Source organism: Parasteatoda tepidariorum, chromosome X2, assembly GCF_043381705.1.
Source record: "Parasteatoda tepidariorum isolate YZ-2023 chromosome X2, CAS_Ptep_4.0, whole genome shotgun sequence".
Lineage (NCBI taxonomy): Eukaryota > Metazoa > Arthropoda > Arachnida > Araneae > Theridiidae > Parasteatoda > Parasteatoda tepidariorum.
This window is the reverse complement of record NC_092215.1, coordinates 6,685,620-6,699,006: the sequence shown is the minus strand read 5'-3', so window position 1 is coordinate 6,699,006 and position 13,387 is coordinate 6,685,620.

The following is a 13,387-nucleotide window of genomic DNA, read 5'->3' as shown; positions in this document are numbered from 1 at the left end:
TTTTGCTGTTTGTAGGACTTCATACGTGTTTTGTACAATTTTATATACAGTGGTTAGTGAATTTATATAGAAAAAAGAATAAGAAGATGGCGTTCGAGAGCGAAAGTGAAAGCAATGCAGATGATTTTTCAGATTATGAAGATGTGAACATATACAAAGACAAATATTTAACTTTTTTCATTTGCCGGAGATAATTTGGGATCGTAAACTGATGGTAAATTAAATATTTTTTGCTCTTAAAAAGTTTAAATTTCAACTTAGAACTTGTGTATTATGTTTTGTTTTAGTTCCTTGGATTTATTAATGAAATTTAAAAAAAATATGTTGATTTCTGCATTTCTTTCTCAAAAAATTGGTAAATGAAGCGGTTAATTAAATTATGAAATTGTTTAATGTTATTAATGAACCTTGCATTTTTGTGTTCTACAAAAAAATACGTTATTTTTATTTGAATAAAACTGCGCATTGCAAAATTTTAATTTGCTACATGAAGTAAGAAAAAAAAGATATAAACTAGAACATTTTCAAAAAAGAATATGCGTTTTAATCCTTACTGCAGCTTTCTACTTTCACTTAAAATTAACATAGATTTTATTTTTTCTAAGAATATGGATTTTCTTCTTTAAGGGAAATGTTTTCTATACTCTCCACTCTAGGGAAATTACTATAAAAGTAGTAAATCTTGGTGAATGTATTCTATACATATCAAAAATATAGGCTTACTCTCAGATTGTAGATTTTTTTATTTGCAGGGACGAGATAAAATTTTGCTCTGTATAATAAAATACTCAAAAAAAAATTTTTTTTCAGCTTCAATTCGAAAAAAGACTGGAATCACAATTTCAAATTTTTAAAAAAATAAAAAGCATAGCCTAAGACTGTATACCTAGAAATAAAGTCACGCACTTGTTTTTTTTCCTTTTAAAACAGTTGAGCAAAAATAAATCTTTATTGGTCTCAGATTGAATGATATCTAAAAAGTGTAAGACATTATGCAAAATACGTAATTTTTTACTGTCGTGAAATATTGAAAAATATTTTTAGTTAAACACTCTAAAAATGTTTAAATAATAATTTCAAACTTTTCATTCCTTTCATACAGTAGTTTAAACTCTGCGAAAACTTTCAGAAACTACACTCTATAACAAAAAAAATCGACGCACGAAGAAGCAATCATCCGATTGCTTCTTGGTGCCAGATTACAGTGGTGCATGGCTCGATCAGGCTGGAATGATGCCGACTGGGGACGTATAGTCTTTAGCGACGAATCCCGCTTCCAACTGTGTCCTGACGATCATCGAAGACGTGTTTGGAGACGCACAGGGCAGAGGGGGGATCCTGCCTTCACTATTGCACGCCACACCGGCCCTCAACAAGGCATTATGGTCTGGGGTGCCATTTCCTTTGACAGCCGGACCCCTTTGGTCGTCATTAGAGGTACACTTACTGCACAGCGGTACGTCGACGACATCCTAAGACCTGTTTTGCTACCGTTCCTTTTGCAGCGCCCTGGGCTGGTTTTTCAGCAGGACAATGCCAGACCACATACGGCACGTGTTGCTATGAACTGTCTGCAAGCTTGTCAAACTCTTCCTTGGCCTGCCAGATCACCAGATCTCTCTCCCATCGAGCATGTCTGGGATATGATGGGAAGGCGATTGCATCTGGCACGGAATGTTGATGACCTCGTTCGACAATTGGATCGAATTTGGCAGGAAATACCGCAAGAGACCATCCGGGAGCTTTATCGGTCTATGCCACGCCGTGTGGCAGCTTTTATCCAGGCTAGAGGGGGGTCAACACCTTATTGAACTTGTTACTGTAACTCTGCAATAAATTATTCAATTGTTCTGAAATTTTAATCATTTACTATTCTGTACATTGTCTTCCTATCCACCAATTTTGTTTCAATCGGACAACTCCTTCTTGGTGCGTCGATTTTTTTATTATAGAGTGTATTTAAAAGTTTAATAAACTATTTCAAAAAAAAATTTTTTTTAAGTAACATTTGGATTATTCGAAAAATGCTATCACAATTTTTTGAAGTTACTTTAAAAATCAGATTCCACTCGTTTAAACTTATTTATTGATTGTCCTATTTAAATCTAAGTTTGAAATGATGTAAAATGACTTTTTAGTGATTAAAATTATTTTGACAAATGACAAGGAGTAATCCCACGGTTTAGTCTCACACGTGACGCATTAAACAACTTAATATAATTCCGATATGTTTGTTGAAAACCTAAATATACCTGAAATATATAAGTAAGCCTGAAATGTAAGCACAAAATGTAAGTATGCCTGATATTTGGTGCTTACTGTAAGCATGCTTAAATATGTAAGCACCAAATGTCAACTGATAAAAAATAATTTTACCTATTTTTGTAAAATAATCTGTCTTGAAATTAAAATTTGTAATTATTTACTTAGGGTAGCACTCATCTCCCAATGAAGTGCCCCGGGTTCGAATCCCAGCGATGGCTGGACAATACGAATTCCACACACTGCTAGCACTGAACCCAGTGCTGATAAAAAATCTCGGATCATGGATTAGAGTCCCCTTGCCCCCTAGCAAACCGTGGGAGGTTTTCGTGGTTTTCCTCTTTGTGTAAGGCAAATGAGGGTTAGTTCCATCGAAAAGGCCACCACGAAGGCAAAATTTCTCTCAATACTTGTTCCAAGAGTTTCATTGTCTCCTGGATTAGGCTCAAAATTACAAGGCTACGTAGTTGAACATTGGTTGTCGCAAACTCAAATAATTAGGTGGGTTGTTTAACTATGGTTTTAAAATAAAAATAGAAAATACCCCATATATCAATCCAATTTTTAAAAATGCTCGCATTTTTTTTAAAAAATTAAAGTACATCAAGCACTTTATTATTTGAAATCTGATCCAACTGTTGAGAAATGACCCATTAAGAAAAAAAAAAAAAACAATCTTAAGAATCCGTTACATCTGAGTACTTATATGATCAAAATCACGATGCAACTTGAATGAAAAACAGCCTAGTTCAAGCGTTTCCAAATTGCCAGGAAAAATAATTTTAGACTTATAATTTTTTTTTCATTTATGTAAGATAATCTAAGCATTTGCGGCTAGTCGCTTGAAAAACGAGACTTCATGCCCAAAAAGTGGAAAAAAAAACAACCCGAATTTACTGGCAAAATGAAGCCCATTTGCATGCAGATCACTAATTTATTGTCTCTTTAGTCCCTAAAAATGTCAGCGTAGAAATGACAAGGGGTCCAACTACAGAAAAGGATGGATTCATTGGTGCATGGAGGCACAAAGCCGGGAATCACACCTCAGTCGATCTGATCATCTTGCACACGTCATTGCTCATACGAAGCCAAACCTCTCAGTCTTAGAATAAACTTAGAATCAGATTTTGCGTGGTTTAAGGAGGTTTTGTTTTGAGAAGGGTCGCCAAGTCACGTGCCTCATCGGATATATAGTTCTTCTATCACGCGAAGAAACTTCTCCGTTTTCTTGTTTCTTCAACGAAGTACCCCTCCTACAAATCTTTCTTTAGTTCCGTAATTGTATTTTTGTGTGCTTATGAAAAGCCATTAACCATTCAGGCGCAATCGCAGTTAACCACTGTGAAGATAGCTTAACAGATATAATTATATTCATAGTTTGTGAAACACGAAGGCTGTTTAAGATATTTGTCTTAGATGTAGAAAAAAACACCAAGTATAGCATTTTGTTGAATTGTTAAGTAAAGAAAAAAAATAGAGATTTCAGATTAAAGCTGTAAGATATATTTTGTTTTCAATAGTCAAGAATAATTTACTTATTAACGATTGTCTGGTTTTAATACATTACATAGTTTTGTATTCTATTTTGAATAATTAAGTTGTAAGTGCTTCTAAAATGAAATATTACGTTCAGTATTATTTTATTCCTGATTCATGTGAATTCCCTTGTTCACGACATCAGTCCCTCACTACCTCTTCATTGCGCTAGGAAATGCATTTTAAACTGATATGCATGAACTCAACCACAGTGGATTTCTCGTTCTGTTTTTCATATTTTTTTCTTGGCTACTGCATTTCTTATAATTTTGTTTCTCACTTTTATTTTCCCATTTTTCGTTAGCAACTTAACGTTTTCTATTTCAAATCACTTTTGTTTCTTCTCATTCACGTCTGGCGAGTCTTGAAAATGGGTGCCTATTTTCGAGCACTTTAAACAAGTCGACAGTTATTTCCAGTTTGTTCATTTTTGAAGGGAATGAAGTTTTTAATCAAGTCATATCGCACCGCTTCGATTTCATTGGATTATTCATTTCATATTAAGTCAAGTAGTTCAAAAATTGTATTTTTCTTCTTTTTAAAACTTAAAATGTAATTACTAAAATAATTTAAAGTTTCATAGAAAGAACAAAAAAAAAATATTCGAAGTCAAAATAAGTTTGAAAAGTAATGTACTTTTATCAAAGTCCTTGTGAGTTTTAATTTATTAATTGATAGGCCATACTGTTTAGTAAAAAGAAAATTTATACATGCATTCACACAAGAAAGTTAAAACTCTTAGTTCAGTAACTTTAACGTTTAAGAAATTGTAAATAAGAAATTAAATACATGCATTTACAGTCAAATCCCGCTATAGTGAACGAAATGTTCACTCTCGAGCCTTGCTACACACATATAATGTTATTTTTTGTGGATATAGTGAACCAAATAAAGAGAGGAAGTTGGATATGAGGAACTTTTTTCTGTCCTCGACTGATTTTCTTCATTTTTTTCTTTTAATAAGTTTGAAATTTCTACTTCAAAATAAATATCTACACCAATTTTTAAAACCATCTATATTTTATTTTATGACCGCCTTTGAGCAGCCAACCCAATTTTATGGGTTTACGACTATTAATGTTCAACTCCGTAGCCTTGTCATTTTGAAAAAAGTCCAGAAGACAAAGGAATTCCTGGATCGAGTATTGGGAGAAATTTGCCTTCGTGGAGGACTTTTCGATGGAGATAACCAGCATTTACGTTACATGGAGAGAAAGACTAAGAGAGCCTCCCACGGTTAGCCTCACGGAAAGGGGACTCTAACTCATGATCCTTCTACCCCTGAGGATAATTCACATCAGCACTGTGGTCGGTGCAAGCCGGATGCGGAATTCGTATCGACTGAGATTCGAACCCGGTTCGCCTCATTGGAAGACGAACCATTTATAGCATGGAATGTAGCAACCTTACACTATTACCCGGTAATATAATACGTGGTCCAATTAAAATATTATGGGTCAATATTAAGGTCTGATATCGGGCCTTGCGTTAATATTGAAAAATGACTTCGAATCGCCTCGTTTTAAAAGTTTTTAGAAGACGAATTTCCTCATTGAATTACTATAAATTGTATTTCATTTACACTTAGTCGACCTCGAGATAAAATGATATTAAAATTTCACGTTTTTATTCTTAAGAAGCAAACCAACAAATAATTTTATTTTAGTCTTCAGATTAAAAATACAATTTACATTTTTTTTACACTAAGTTAAAATTTACTATACGAAGTTTAAAGATGTTATACGAAGTCATAATTTATATCTATTATATAAATCTATTATACAAATCCATTATCCAAAATTATTACACAAAGTTTACATTTTTTGATAGCATGATATTATTCAAATCTACAATAAAAATTTATTATACAAAGTTAAAATTTATATTGCAAGTTTAAATTTATTATACAAAAATTAAATTTATCATTCAAAGTTAAAATTTTATCCGAATCCAAAGACGAGAAGGCCGTTTGTAATTCGAGCAAGCTCGATTTCAAAAAAGACAGAAAAAAATTTTATTTGTAAAAAAAGTCATACTTTACGAAGTTTAAAGATGTTATACAAGGTTCTAATTTATATCTATTATATAAATCTATTATACAAATTCATTATCCAAAATTATTATAAGAAGTTTAAATTTTTTTGTAGCAAGATATTATTCAAATCTACAATACAAATTTATTATACAAAGTTAAAATTTATTGTGCAAGTTTAAAATTATTGTAGAAGTTTAAATTTATTATACAAAAATTAAATTTATCACAGAAAGTTAAAATTTTAATATTTTGTTTCAAATTTATCGTTCTATAGTTAAAATTTATTATACGAAGTATGATTAAGTAAATTAATGACGCTGCCTTTAGAACACTATCAACACTATGTCGGACGTGCCTCGGAATCAATCTGTTTTGAACTCTCTTTATCTGGGATAGGGATGATTTCGGACTCATTTTTTAACGAATGAGTCATCCGAGTCCAAGGACTCGAAACAAGCAAGCTCAAATTAAAAAAAGAAAGAAAAAATCAAATTTGTAAAATTTCTGTCATTACTACACTGAGTAAATTATTTCGGTAAAATTACCTTAACTTGCATGCTAAAGAGATTTCTAATAAAAAGTCATAATTTTGGTAATTAGACCAAATAATACGGTATTTAAACGATTCATTTGCTAATTTTTCTATTCGTTGTGTTACCGGAAATTATAATTCCTACTATTTTTTAAATGTATTTTTACTTAATATGTGGTAAAATACTGTACATTTAGTAAAAATACAATACTGAAAAGTAAATGTAGCTAAATGATTAATTTTTAAGCTACGTTCTAAGGAAGGCGTCACGATAAAATTATTAAATTGTTCTTTAGAAATACAATTTATTTGACCCTTTATTTGGCAATTTTAATCTATTGATGTCTATGTATTTTACTAAATAGAATAGAAACTATCTTTTTACACTTCTATGGCAACTGATGGTATATTTAAATGATGATAAGAGTTAGGTGACGGTTTTTTTTAAATATGTCTCCAGTATTTTAAAGATACTAAACTCGGAAGCTATGCTTGTCAGTTTTATGCCTCTCAAATGGAATAATAAGATTTATTTATGTATTCACGTTTATAAATAAGTCTCTTTGCAAATACGAAGAATGGCTTAACGACAATTTTCAATTAAAAGAAATATAGCACAAATTTGAGATTTTGTAGTTTTTTAATAATGGCATGATTTGCGCGAGTTTATATCAATACTTTTATATTTAATGTAATGGGTTTTATTCTGGAGATTTCTTATATACTTCCTATTTGTATTTATTTTTAACGAATTGCATTACAATGTNTAAAAAAATAATCAAAATTAAACTAGAACTAGTGTAAGCAATTCCTCAAGCATATTTAATGTAATGGGTTTTATTCGGGAGATTTCTTTTATACTTCCTATTTGTATTTATTTTTAACGAATTGCATTACAATGTTAACCAATTGATACAGAAGCGTAAACAAATGCAAACCGGTTTCATCCGAGTAAAAATAATACAGCTGTATAGCATCACCTGATAATTATAATTTTGCATAGAATCATGTAGTGTGTCAAATAATATGGCTACGGACTGTACTCTCTCCGCCATTTCCTTATCTTATTTAAAGCATGAAACATAATAAAACTTACAGTGAGTATCGGTAATAATCTGTAAGGAGCGTCTAAGCATTGTCACAAAGTAAGATAAATGATGGTGCAGCAGCTATTGATGAGACGATTTAAACATTTGTCATAAGCGCCAGAAGTTGCGTGACTAATGATGGGGAATAAAGGCGACGTTGTTTGTCTGCACCAGCATTTATTAATATTTAAACCTTAGAAGCACGTTTATTGAAAAGTACAATCATAGATTAGTCCAGCTTTTAATATTTAATAATATATTTTGATTCCTGAGGAAAAATAATTAAATGCGTCTAAGCTCAATTGAAGAGTATTAATAGGAGCAAGCATGAAATTATTTATTATTTAGTGAATATTTGTAAATTATATTATGCTTGTAAATTATATTTGTAAATTATATTATATATTTAGTGAATATTTGTAAATTATTTTATATATTTAGTGAATATTTGTAAATTATATTATATATTTAGTGAATATTTGTAAATTATATTATATATTTAGTGAGTATTTGTAAATTATATTATACTTGTAAATTATATTTGTAAATTATATTATATATTTAGTGAATATTTGCAAATTATATTATACTTGTAAATTATATTTGTAAATTAAATTATATATTTAGTGAATATTTGTAAATTATATTATATTTGTAAATTATATTTGCAAATTATATTATATATTTAGTGAATATTTGTAAATTATGTTATACTTGTGAATTATATTTGTAAATTATATTATATATTTAGTAAATATTTGTAAATAATATTATATATTTAGTGATTATTTGCAAATTATATTTGTAAATTATATTATATATTTAGTGAATATTTGTAAATTATATTTGTAAATTACATTATATATTTAGTGAATATTTGTAAATTCGTTTTTTGAGTGTATAAAAGCATTAAGAACTGTTTGTAAACTTATATTTTTTCTTAAATTTTTTTTAAAGGCAATTGAGATAACAAAATATTGGATTATTGATTTGATTTAAATTCAATTACAGATTTCAAAAATGTTAAAAAAAACTGTTTAAGTGAAGTTTTAACTCACGGAACCTTTTAAACTTTCCCATGGAACCCTAGGGTTTCACGGAACCTTTTTAACTTTCCCATGGAACCCTAGGGTTTCACGGAACACAATATTGGAACGCCTTTGACCTAATTTTTTGAGCTAAAAACTATTTATTTGGTTAAATTTACTTCTCAGTTTTGTATTTTTTATAAAATGTGTAGTAATAAGAACTATAATTTTGAAAATCAGAATGTACGGTAAATCGGTATCATATGAACGGAAAAATTTACCAAAAATGGTTCACATATTGTATATTTTGGTCTTATAAACCAGAATTAATACCATACAGTACAGTAATTTTGCCATAATTTTTTTTCCGCATACAATATTGTCAATGTGCATCGTTTCAGATTTTAATGTAAGTAGAAGTTGATAATAATTAAAAATCAATTTTTTTTAATACGGCAAATAAATGATATGGGACAAATTGCTTTATTGTATTTATTCCATTTTTTTTTCTTTTGTAGGTGTGAAGTTAATGTTAAAAGACGTGAAACATGTTACCTTTTACAAAGCTAACAAACATATATTTTAGAGCGATTCTGTTCGATAATTAGAAATTATATTTTAATAGATAATTAGAAATTAATAATTAATTATTATTATTTAATCGATAATTAGAAAGATAATTAGAAATTATAGTTTCTACACATGTTTTTTATGAATATGAAGAAAATTGCATTTACGCATTCACATTTGCCTTCGACATATTTCAGGCAAAAAAACATATTTACGAAATAATTATTTCATGCGTTACGTGATAGAAAAATTCGTGAATAACCCTTTAATATGATTTTAAACTACAAACATATTTTTTCAGAAGCGAGTTTTGTAGCAACGAAAAGCATTTAAATCTTTTTTCTTCTTAAAAATTGGGTTTTTAACTAAAGTCTTAATCTTATATTCAGAACCTCCATGTGCTTAAGGACACATAATTTCTATGGAATTTTTATGTCTTGAAAACGGCCTCTTATTCTTTGAAAAGCAAGTACACACAATGAGAAATGTGTGTTAGTAATTTAGGTTTCAAAATGCATTGCCAGAAAAAGACAAACATCAAAAAATAGATGGGTCAGGATAGCCTGGTTGGTAGGACACTGAGCTCATGTCCAAGAGGTCATGGGCTCGATCTCCACTGGCCGAAGACTGCCCGTGCAGTAACTTGTGACTGATGCACGTTAAATCTGTTGAGTCACGAAGTCCTCCATGTTCCCATAACAAATCCTACCTCTGGGGGTACTGTTCCAGGAGTTTCTTTGTCGTCTGAATTGGTTCAAAATTACAAGGCTACGGAGTTGAGCATTAGTAGTCGTAAACCCAAAAACTGGGTCAACTGTTCAACGACGGATATATAAAAAAAAATCAGCACAAAATAAAGATTTTACACTACTAAATAAAGAAAAATAGATTTCATAGAAGAAAACAGTGAAAGATGTCTTACAAAGTTTCAAAAGGGCGATCGTTAAGGGAAATTTATAGTGTTTGTTATGAGTACTAGTAAAATATTTAAGATACATTGTTAGAAACAGTATATGTGTATAATATTAAAATTTGCTACACCTCAATAAATTGTCAGTTTGAACCGTATCGATAAAATCGTAAAAAGTTTTTTAGCATTACATGCAATTGCACGATAAACTATTTTGAAAACATTAGATATTAATATTGCAATTTAATTAACAATAATCATTGTTTGGTGTTTAAAAAAATAATCAAAATTAAACTAGAAATAGTGTAAGCAATTCCTCAAGCTCTTCATGCTTACCTTTCTTTAATACAGTTCCATAAATACTAATTAATACTTAAATTAATTTAATATGTAATTTTTTAGAAGAAAGAATTTATACATACTCAGAGAGAAAAAGAATGGTCGAAATTATCAGAAATGTCATTATACCATACAGAACGGTTATTTGACTAGAATTAGTTTCTCCGAGTACAAATGTTTAATTTTTTCTCGGTTGGATTAATCGGATTTTAATCGGATAAGGACAAATTGTTGGAGCGATAAAACGTAGTTAAATATTGTAAGTCACTAATTGTGAGAAAAGGACAATTTTCTCGAAATTATTTGAATATGCATGGTGTTAGATTGCGCGCCATTCTTCTGTGATCTATAATTTAATAGAAACGCTTGATATAAATGGCGGAACACTTTGTGAACCGTGAGTCAAGATCATAAAGCGTGAAGAGGTTCTTTTAAAACTAAACACTCGATTATCACTCTCTTAAAAAGAAGTTTACTTTACTAAATGGCTCAATTGCTGTCATACTTTTTTACTTATAGGGTTGTCAATCAATTTTACGATTCTCTTTTCTTTCCTTACGTAATCAGTTCATAACTTGGAGCTTTTGAAGAAAAAAGTACAGAAACATTTTGCAGTTTTTTACATAGTAAATAAAGGTGACTTTTTTTATGGAAAATTGTAAAAAATCAAGCAAATCTTGACCAAATTCTTGTATTTTAGACTGAAAAAAATGAATTTTATTTTATTATTAAGGAATACGCAATGATTGATGATCTATAGTACGATTTGCAGTTTTCTTAAACTTGCGAATTTTAGTCTTTCTAAAATGGGAAATTTTAATATTTGCGCAATGATGAAAGTCTTTTTAGTTGAAGGTAATCGAGTTATTTTAAGAGGATTTTTGGTTGTGTTTTTTATTAAGCGTGGGGTAAGAAAAACAATAATTTTGAAAACTAAAGGTAAACCGTTTATATGCCCGAAAAAGTTTCCAAACGAACTGTTTAAACATCGTATATTTTGGATTTTATTACCAGAATTATGGCTTTCTTACCATAAATGCCACTATTAAGTACGGTAATTTTACTAGAATTCATTTCAGCGCTTAGTACGAGGAATACCATAAACGAGATACAAAAATTAAGTCTCCAAACATGTCGATAACCGTTAGTTTGCGTCGAAGAAAAAGGTAAATACTTAAGAAATTTTAAAATGAGAATCACAGTACAGAGGAAACTATTTTTCTTATGTGCACTTTTCTGGATGAACATTTTTTGGCAGATCGTGAAAAAGTCGAGAATTAAAGTTACTATAGACAGCAGCAAAGCAGTACGGAAGAGCTCGTTGGAGAGCCGTAGCGTTTCGGATTTGCCTTGTATCAGCCAAAATGAAGGGTGTTACTTAAAGGTGAAAGAGTGTAACCTTAAAATTTTCAAAGTAAATACTACCCATCGCACTAGCTTTAATAATTACTGATTCATACCTTAGAGATATTTTTTACCTGTGTCATGGTGTCTCATATTCCAATAGGCCAGAGAAATTATGATCATTTCTACTTTCCCCAAGGCTGAAAGCTCATATATATTGAGACATTTAGGATTATTCAAATCAGGATCATTTCTACTTTGCTAAGAACTATCCTGGTTACCTGAGTATTCACCTTTTCTAAGTCTACACCAGGGTTGAAAGCCTATATATATATCGAGACGGAAAATAGCAAATACTGGTACGGAAAATACTTCATTCTATTATTTTTTTCGAGCAAAATAAATTTTTTGCTACTACCAAGATTTTTTTTACAATTATATAAAACTGATTCTTTCTCCAGAAGAAATAGGTAATGTTAAATAGTTTGGAGAAAAGAATCGAGTTACTCCTCCCAGAAACTATCTATAGCTGAAACGGTTTTTCTAACAGTTTTTCCATCTCGCTCTCACCACTGGTCTACACCACTTCTAGAAAATAAAATACAATTACAGTTTGTCTACGGTAAGAACTCCCTCCTCCACAAAATCGAAAGCCGTCTGTTGCTATGGTAACAAGAATGGCTCATTTAAGGGAGGGTAGTTATTCTTCACTCATGGCTAGCACAATAGACCAAAGAAAAGATTCCCTTTCTCACACCCATAGATATAAAGGCCCTCCTATATTAGTCCCTGCTCACACCGACGCGAGCCAAATCCTGTCCTAAACAATGATCCCATACCTTTACTTGAAATAGTTATACCTCGTTACGATAGCCACCACCATGGGTCCAGACGAATGGCTAGGGGAGTTCATAGTTTAGACAAGCTATAGTCAGTTCCTGACCACGGAGCTTTTGGAGCTCGCTCCAATCTGTTCTGACGATGCAGTTCGTAAACTGCATCGTTAAAGCTTAAAGAAACTGAAAAGTTCAATCAGTTTTTGTTTTAAGAGAAGAGTGGAGATATTATTTCCTTCTCTTTTTATTATAAATAAACGCTTTTGTTCGGAATTCAAATGTTTTGAAAACAAACTTCTCATTTTGAAACAAAATATTTTCCAACACTGCAACGACGATATTGTTTTGTCACTTTTCAACGAAAATAAAAATTCATGTAAAATATTGAATATTTGGTGCATTTAAAGTAGGTCTATCAAACCCCATTCAGTAGGAACGTTCTCTAAGTTTGTAAAAATCGTGAATTGTATTTTATTATCCTTTTTACGATATAAACTTTTATTATTGTAGTTTAATTTTCCGAAAGAAATATTATTAAATACCGAAGAATGACTTCCAGTGAAAATTATGAATTGAATCAATCGAAAATTCAATTGTTGAACGATTAACAACAGCTAACCGATAAACTTCTCAAAATTGGAAGAAATTTTTATCCGGTTTGAATAAAAGACTCTTGTATTACTATGCATTACTTTATTCCATCATCCCTGTACACTTCCCAAATAGCAAAATAAGGTTTATTTCCAGTAAGTAAAAACCTTTTAATGCAAACCTAAAAAGGTTCGTAATGCGTGTAGACTTTCTAACCTCAAAACGAGATCTGTAACAATCTGATCTATTCTGCGCACATTAGCCAAATCCAAAACCTTTGAAAATAATCTTTTATATAAAAACTTCAAATTGAGGT